A 9,671-nucleotide genomic window follows, 5' to 3' on the forward strand; every position below is an offset into this window, starting at 1 on the left:
GTTAAGAGATCACCATGGCAACACTTCATGCATATTAATGTCATCTAAATCTCTTGATCTGATCAAATTTTAATTATCAATCTACTCGATGGACTTCCTAATTAACACTCAACAAATTCTTAACTGTAATGTAGTTAATAAAACTGTGATGGTGGCATTGTGCTGTTCGCCTCTCTGCTCTGTTTACTCGTAGTTGAGCCTCCAGGATTGGATTGGATCGGAGCACATCTGGACAGAAGAGAAGCAGAACATCTGTCCATCTATGTCAAGAGACACTCAACAGGAGTTCACCTTCATGTTGTCGTTATTTATCATCGAGGAGGATGATCAGTTTTGATCTTATAATTTCTTCTCCTCTGCATGTCATTTGTTGTAGTAGGTGATAACAACATGCCAGCACCACCACCAGCCATTCAGGATCCTAAAAATAAGTCATTGATATTCACGATGGCCAGACTTCACAATGGGCACTTGGAGTGTGCACACTTCTGCCATGATGGTATGACATCATCAGCTCCAGTTCTCCATTGATTCCAAAATTGACCGAAGCTCAATCACTGAGTGACCAAGTGTCTCTGATATCCACACATTTTTGAGTTCTCTTGCAAAAGACAATCAAATGCTGGTGATTACATCATGACCTCATAGGCAGAGGAAATAAATGCCTTATAGTGTGTGTGTGTGTGTGTGTGTTTACCTTTTCAATGAAGCATCCCAAAATGGCATCCTTCCCAGGTGTCTCAATCAGAGCTCCTCAGACCTCAGGTTTCCACCCCTAGCATCTGGGTTGGAATGGGCAATAGTTGTATTCATAACTCAATTAACATCATTATTGCATTTAGTTGTGTCTCAGTCTCCCTCTCCGCAATCCCTCTGTCTTTCTCTCCTCTCCGGTCTTTCTGCTTCTGTCTGTCTTTTTCTTGGTCCCCATCTGTCAATCTCTCTCCCTACCGTCTCTTTCTTTGTCTCTGTCCACCCCGAGAGTACCTCCTATTGTAGACGAGCTTGTTCATGGGGAACTGTTGTGGTTCTGGTCCTGCTCTACTTGTAAAGTGTCATCAGATAACTTTTCTTGGGACTCGGTGCTGTTCAAATGCAATTGACTTGAAACTGTGTCTTTAGAGTTGCTTGTTCAGACAGGATAAAGGTTTGCTTCTTCTAAATGTCAAAGGTTGGGGACAGCAAAGAGGAATCAGAGGTCCGATGTGAAACGGTTAAGTTGGACCGACTCAAACGGTGAGCTGGTCAGACATCGGCGCTCAGAAACCATCCGGCACCCAGTCAGCAGCTTCCAGCTTCCAGCCACATGTTTTTCCTTCAACAGGAGCAGGGTTAGTCTGCTCCATAGTTAATAGCTACCTGTCAAACACACTCCGGGACACTGTTCCTCATGCAGTTTGCTATGAACAGCACTTTGCATGTGTAGCAGAAGCCCACTGAGCCAATGTAATCCTGGATGTTAAAGATGCCCAAACACACTCTCTGATACAGACATTAAAGCTACAAAGTGTGTAAACACACTCCACTTGTCAACAAAAGAAGTAAATACATTCAGGGAGGAAGGACATGCCCATCATGGCGCCGCTGTTAGCAGCGGCTCTGCGATGTGCCCTCATCAGTACGCCCCTCTGATGTCATCATCATCATCATCTTCACACCTTCACCTGTCAAAACATAGACAGCATACATCGTTCCCAGTAGGTGAGAACTTGATCAATATCTGAATTGTAACTGTAATTTTCAACCCCGCCTCTAAACTGTCTCCCGTCCAATTCTCATGATGTGTTGGAGTGGACAGACCACTGTTGACCCTATGATTTAGCAATTACCTAAGTATGTGTGTTATCTACTGTACTGGGCTGGCAGTGTGTGTGCGTGTGTGTTTTTGTTGCAGTAGAGATCAATGAACGTGTGTGTGTACAAGGGAGATTAGTGTGTAACCAGCAGTACCCACCGGTCCATAGATGATTGCTTCCCGCTGTGTGTGTTGGTGTGTGATGTGTTCAGCCAACTGTGACTGCGTTGATCATTTTAACACAGGAAGACGATACTGAGAACGTTTCATTTGTGAACGTCTGCCCACATGAGATGCACACTGCCTCATTCATGCATCGTTGTTCTGATGTGCATTTTACTCAATATTTATAGAATCAAGCAATGATTTCATAATTATTTCCCAGAGTTCTGTGGCATAAGCTCTGCATGGATGACAGTTCAGCTCACACAGCAGTTACTGCTTTTACATAATGACAGAAAAAGTAGATTTTTTTGGTTGTTTTCTTTTCTGTGGACTTTTAAAATACATATCTGGGCTTGCAGGTGGTGCGGCGGTTGCCTGATAACATGGGGGTCAGTTCCCCACATTGCCTCCAGCTTGTTTTGGTGTCTCTCCAGGGAGAGAAGACTATGTCTGCGGGTAGGAAGCCAGATAGGGAAGGTAAGCATCCTTTCTTTTAAACTAGCGCCACCTCTGGCTGTTCCAGGTACCTGGATGTGGAGGAATAGCCTGCTACTCATCCTCTCCTCATCAGGTACAACTATGTAGCTGACAACTCGACATGTGACAGAGGAAGCATGTGGTTGTTAGTCCGTGACAGAGCAATGACCAGGACAGCTTGGAAGAATAAAACTGTGATGTGCAGTTGGTTGACAAACGGTGACACATCGTCACAACTGATATTTTTTTTAAATTTCAGACTGACACATTTTTATCTCATACCAATGTGGTTGGGATTAGCACAAGCATGTTTAGGCCTAAACTGGCCCTAAACTAGCCTGGTCCTCTGTACATGCTGCAGTCCAGCTGCAGTATTGCCCCTGGCTCCCCCAGGACTCTCTCTGGATCGAACCCTCTTTAACTTGGTTCCTGGTTTATGTCTTTCTTCTTGTGTTTTTGTTTCTTCTACTTCCTGTTTTTGTGTTTCTCCCTTTGTGTTGTGAGCTCACCCGATTCGATAGTTCGTCAGTCTTTACAGAGATGCTCCTGAGATTGCTCCAATCAGTTCCTCATGTGGCCCTCCCCCTTTTCTCATCCCTTCATTAATGGACTTTGTATTTTCACTTCTCACGTCAGTCTGTAAGATCACAGGTTTTGTTGGGTTATCATGTCGGGTTCACCAGGTGCTCGTCTTCCTCATGATGCACCAGTTTATTTCCTTAGTTGGTTTTCTCACTTTATTTCATCACTAGTTTTTAGCTTTTCTTCTGTCATTTTGCTAAAAGTTAATCGTCAGTTCTCCAGCTCCTGTCCGCCTCCATCACTCTCTGTATTTGGGTCCACCTTCCTGGCCGTCCTCCTGACAACTCTAACTACAGCTCAACCATAACTGTGCATCTAAAGACTGATGTAGTTCTGTCTTTACAGTAGTCTAATAGGGTGAAAAGTTTTCACTGCTTTTGCATGTATTTGTAACCCGAACCCTAAAGATAGGTTTTCCTCTAACCCTATACACTACTGCTCAAAAGTTTTAGAACAGAAAGTTTTTACTGAAAATTATTTAGTACTATGAAAGCATAGTACAAATAAGCAACTAGAGTTAAAAAAGAAATCATGGTATTAATTTATCAATTTATAGACCAAAATGTATTCTGAACTTTTGACTCATAAAAGTAGACACCTTTGGCAAATGTAACAGCTGAACAGACCAGTGGCATTCTTTCTACATAAATTATTCTTCAGAGAGTTCTCCTTAAGTCTGTTGAAGAAGTTCCCATGGTTGCTTTGTTTTCTCTGTCCAGTTCATCCCAAACCTGTTCATCCCAAACCTGTTGTCCTGAGGTCGTTCTGGCATAGCTTGGACTTGTTTTGGGTCATTATCTTGCTGTGGGACGAATCCCTGACCAGCTGGTGCAGACCAGAGCGTATCGCATGGCGCTTCAGAAAGCTTTGGTAGCCGTTTTGGTTCAGGGTGTTTTCCACTCTGTACAAGTCATCCAGCACAGACCATCACACATCCTTTCGCGTCCTCGACAGCGAACAAAGATCCTGCAGGATGAACCAAAGTTTTCAAATTTTGATTCATCAGTCCACAATACCTTCTTTCAGTCTTCAGTAGTCAAGTGGTGGTGTTTCATGGCCCAGGCAAGCCTCTTTGTCTCATTCCAATGTCTTGGCAATGGCTTTCTTGCTGCGACTCGTCCCATCAAACCTGCAGCTCGTCTCTTCACAGCTGAAACTGAGACCTGCTTACAATGACTGCTATTTAGCTGTGCTTGAAGCTGTTTTCCTGTGAGGCGCCGATCATGCTAGCCGTTAACTCTCAGAAACCTGTCCTCTGATTCAGTTGTGGCTTTGGATCTGCCCGACCTCTTCCTGGCAGTTTCCCCCAGTTTAAGTGCCTTATGATGGTGTAGAAAACTGTACTCACTGACACCTTGACTTTCTTTGCAATTTGTCTGTAGGAAAGACTTCCATTTTCAAGGGTTATGATGGTCTGTCTCTCCTCATTGTCAATTGCTTTTTTCTCGCAATTTTTGCAGCAACACACTACTTTCTTCCGTGCAATTCTGTTCAACTGATGCTCACGAGGGTGTGGTACCACAGGGGGATCCAACACTGCTTTTATGCAGACACAGGGAGTGATCAAGAAAAGTTGGAACGCCTGTAGAAATTAGTAGCTTTCAAGGCTTGATTAACCTTCATTGCTGCAGAACAGCTTTAAATTAGTAACCTATTTTGTGTTCTCTGAAACGGCATTTTTGTATAATTCTGAAATGTACATTATTTTTCAGTTTTGGGTAACCTAAACTTTTTTTTTAACCTCTGGCAGTTCAGCACTTACCTTTGTACTACCAGAAGCCATTCATTGGACTTGCACGACGTGAAAAATTGGGGTGTTCTAAAACTGCCCGTTTAACCCGTGTTTACATACATGGTTGATCACTGTGCTTACATACATGTCTACCACCCGTGATTACGTACACTTCTGATACCTGTGATTACATACATGTCTGACACCTGCGTTTGTTTACATACATGTCTACCACCCGTAATTACGTACACTTCTGATACCTGTGATTACATACATGTCTGACACCTGCGTTTGTTTACATACATGTCTACCACCCGTGATTACGTACACTTCTGATACCTGTGATTACATACATGTCTGACACCTGCGTTTGTTTACATACATGTCTACCACTGGTGTGCACATACATGGTTTATCACTGTGCTTACATACATGTCTACCACCCGTGATTACGTACACTTCTGATACCTGTGATTACATACATGTCTGACACCTGCGTTTGTTTACATACATGTCTACCACCCGTGATTACGTACACTTCTGATACCTGTGATTACATACATGTCTGACACCTGCGTTTGTTTACATACATGTCTACCACTGGTGTGCACATACATGGTTGATCACTGTGCTTACATACATGTCTACCACCCGTGATTATGTACACTTCTGATACCTGTGATTACATACATGTCTGACACCTGCGTTTGTTTACATACATGTCTACCACCCGTGATTACGTACACTTCTGATACCTGTGATTACATACATGTATGACACCTGCGTTTGTTTACATACATGTCTACCACTGGTGTGCACATACATGGTTTATCACTGTGCTTACATACATGTCTACCACCCGTGATTACGTACACTTCTGATACCTGTGATTACATACATGTATGACACTTGTGTTTGTTTACATACATGTCTAACACCGGTGTGTGTATCCATGGTTGATAACTGTTTTCATACAAATACTACTGTTTACATACATGTCTGACACCTGTGTTTACTTACGTGTCTGACACCTGCTATCATGTACACGCTGATTCCTGTGTTTACAATGGTACTCACCACTGTGTCATTCACAGTACTCCTGGGTGTTCCTCTTTAGTTCTATCTGTGAATTCTATCACAGTCTGCAGTTGCTTGTAACATAGATTTTAAATCCTATTGTGATGTACTTGCATTTGTATTTGATATTTTTTCCTTATCTGAATTTTGCATTCGATGTTATTATAATATTATTATTTTTGCTATTGTTATTTGTTGCACTCTTTAATGTAATTTGTATTCTTGATGTAAATAAGAACTTGTTCTCAATGGACCTCTGGGATTAGATAAAGACTGAATGAATGAACATTTTCCTTACACAACGAATGCAGACACGATGGTTGTAATGGACTCAAACAAAATGGAGGACATAATTCTTGTTGTGCTTCTTCCCCAACATTACCTTTACATGCGAGGAAGAGGAAGAGAGAATGATGTTCTTCAATGGACTGTTTTCCTCACATGAAACTGTACTGAAATGTGTGTCTGGTTAATTTTTGACACGTCATTTTTAACAGCTTTGACTCCGAACCTCTCCTGCTGCTGAGACTTTACTCAGTATCATTTTAAAGGCAACAGGTGGACGAACAGTCTGTGTGGGTTTCATATTGGAGGAAACTCTTCCCTCCCGTGGGTGGCAGGTGAATGAATGATGTGTACAGGTGGATCCAACAGTGCTGGACAATGATTGCTGATAATAGACAAGTGACTTCAGCTGGTACTGCTTGCATCAGTTAAATCAACATTTACGATTGTCACATTACCTAGGATGACCATCTCACGATGACAGGAAGGTCTGATTGGACCATTTGGGTGACAGATGCTTTGGCAAAGACCTGATTCATATCTCATTTTGCTCCACATGTGAATGAGGCCTGAAACAGATCTAATATGATTCCACAAGCTCACGTCACATCCACATCAGGTTCTCATCTGGCCTGAACTCCTCCCCTGTTGGACTTCGTCTCACACCCGTACGGATTCAGATTCCGCAGCGTTGTTCCCCAGTTTTTCCTGGTTTCCTGAGCTTCCCTGGGTTCTTACCTCGGCTCAGTGTGATTCATTCGGGATTCTGACTTTCTGGGCCTTGACCTCCAGTGTGTTCCAGTCAGAGCTCCTGCTCCTGTTGTGTTATGTTTCTTTATTCAAATTAAAACAGATGCTTGCAGACCACAATACATTGTTTCTGAGTCTTGTTGGCACATCCGTGTTTACACTTTAATATTACGTGGGTCAGATTTGTATCACCAGAGCAAAAAATCTGAGTTGTCATTTGAACTAGGGAGCGTACATGTTTTACCTCTGGGTTTGTGCAATATTTACCATGTGTAACGTAGCTTATGTGTATTTTAATGTTGCTCGTCTTATTTACTCCAGAGGCATTTATGTGCATGATATTGGAGTCAAAATCTGATTTCCCAGTGCTGACAATACAGTAAACAACTCATTGTATTGTATTGAATAACTCCTGACATGTTAAAAATTTTACATCAGAAGAATTTATCTAATTCTAAAATTTGTCATGATGAAATAACACAGGGAACACTGTAAAATATGGGTAGACGAATAACAGCAAGTTCATGCTTAGCTGTTTGGTCCGGTTGCTCGGTGTTCATGATAACATACAACAAAGCTGGAGGGTTGGGGTCAGGGGGTTGGTGGCAAGGACGTACTGGTGTGTGAACCCGAGTGCACGACTCGGAGGCGGGGAACTGGATGAACAAAACTCTCTGAAAGTGCATACCAGACATCACACATGAGGACAAAGGATCAAGCTAGAAACTCAAAAAATCACTAGCAAGAGGAAACCCTGGCTAATCTACAGAACAGAAAAATCGCTCAAAAGAGGAAAACTTTAACTGGACTAACAAACTGAAAATCACTCACACAGAGGAAGCTTTGACGAGGCAAGGATCGATGATTCCCAAACTGTAACAAGACAAGGATGGCAGCATGGACTGGCTTGGTCGGTCTGACGCAGCAGACGAGACAAAGGGAAATGCAGGCGACATACACAAATGAGGTGATGGGAAACAGGTGGACACAATCAGACCAGCAGGAAACACAGCAGGGGGAAAGGGGAAGTTACCTGAAATGAGAGGAGAGTTACATTTCAAAATAAAACAGGAAGTCACCAGACAACATAGACACAAGGTAAACAAAAGACACCACCAAGATTACTTGGACATGACAGTTGAGGTGTAGACTGAGTTAGGATTAAGTGTCACCTAAAGGATACGTTTTCCTTCTGTAATGTTAATTGGGCTTAAATCATCTTTCATCTACACTCTTACACACAACTGACAAACTGTTATTAATGTTCCTTTATTGAAAGTGTAACAAGAAAGTGTGAAATATAGATTCCTCTCAATTCAGTGCCAGTTTTTTACATTTTCTTTCTTCGATATTAGAAATAGTTGATATTGAACATGAGACTGAAATCATTAGGCTCTTTCATGCAGGATAACAGCTGATTTTTTTTTCTCTTCATCAACACAACACACAAGCAGCAGACGACCTCGCTGCGCCTCCACGTTTGCTTCTATCACGTTAGATCTGGTGTGAGACTGTGTGAGGTCACTGACTCACTGCTCTGACATCATCTACCAATGCGTGACGTCCTGAATTTCCACTGAATCGTCCAGCGTCTGCATTCTTGCTCACTCACTATTAACTTGTTTTTTTGTCTGTTTTCTGCTGTTCTGCAAACATAATGAGTTTCCAACAAGTCCGCCACAGATACATCATCAACATGTCATCACAGGGTTTCGTTATTTTAAATCAAAACAAAGACGACACTGATAATTACAGCTGAAATGAGCGACCAGACTTCATACAACTGCACTTGTCAAGACGTGACGTTAATTTAATCTCTTTCCAATTAGCGACACCAATTACATCCAGAATCCAGCGTTTTATGCTTCCTGTGTGAAAGCTCCCACGTTCCCTCTGAAAGCTGGATGAATACCCCATCAGGCCTTTTTGTACTCTAATAACGTTACATCAGCTTCCACCTCTGAAAAGTGGAGGCGCCGCGTGTTCACACAAACAAACATCTGAACCTGGATGCAGCACAAGAAGGTGGATGGGAAATGATTCCACTGTTCTACAGAGAGCGCCAGTAATTATTGAGCAGAAATAAGCAGCAGACGGCCTCTAACTGTCGGCGTGGTGTGTGTGTGTGTGTGTGTGTGTGTGTGTGTGTGTGTGTGTGTGTGTGTGTGTGCGGGGCTCATCAGCAAAACATTATGAATAACTCAAAACTGCTCTCCAACTGTAATAAATGGTTTCCTTCCTAATGTTTCAAGGGAACAAGCAAAGCTGCTGGATATGAGCGGCAGCATCCAGGTTACAAGCCTGAGAACCTGAATTTACTCGGGGCAAAGGGAGGTGAAGAAGAGCCCCAATTAAAGCTCCATGATGAAAGAGGACGAAAGTAGAGGAAAGGGCAGACGAGCGGCGACAAGAGTTAAAAGAAAGAGAGAAACGAGAAAGAAGCAGAGTGAAGACAGAGAGTCCAGAGTTAAAAACCAGTGAAGGAGGAGAAGTCTTGTGTCCAGTGTTGGCGTCGGCTGCTGGTCCGACCTGGCGTCCGTCAAACATTCCTCATTACTGGGAGACAAAGTGGCGTGGTGATCGGAGAACAGCGGTCCCTCTAAAACAGATGTGGCTTTCATATTTGATCACCTTTTTATCTTTAATGTTCTGTTGTCTTTTTCCACGTCCATTATTCAGCCGGGCTCATTAATAGATGACTGCAGTGGTAATCTGGGAGCCAGACGTTTGATGTGTTCTGACTCTTGGCGTCAGGGGGCTTCAGCTGCATTGTTGTTCCTCTTTCATGATGGCCGCCGCTTCAGATCA

The 9,671-nt window shown here is 42.8% G+C and overlaps 1 long non-coding RNA gene across 1 annotated transcript; it reads right to left on the reverse strand.

The window, feature by feature from the left end:
* Positions 1-697: 697 nt before the first annotated feature.
* On the reverse strand, positions 698-7,780 carry LOC147250636 (uncharacterized). The gene is made up of 3 exons (XR_015119015.1): positions 7,695-7,780; positions 1,550-1,664; positions 698-782 (listed from the first exon to the last, which is right to left on the reverse strand). It is a non-coding gene; the product is annotated as an uncharacterized LOC147250636 (long non-coding RNA).
* Positions 7,781-9,671: the final 1,891 nt, after the last annotated feature.

The sequence above is a fragment of the Aulostomus chinensis genome, chromosome 13 (assembly GCF_037954235.1).
Source record: "Aulostomus chinensis isolate RoL2024-O1b breed Wild chromosome 13, RoL_Achi_v1.0, whole genome shotgun sequence".
NCBI classification, from domain to species: Eukaryota; Metazoa; Chordata; class Actinopteri; order Syngnathiformes; family Aulostomidae; genus Aulostomus; species Aulostomus chinensis.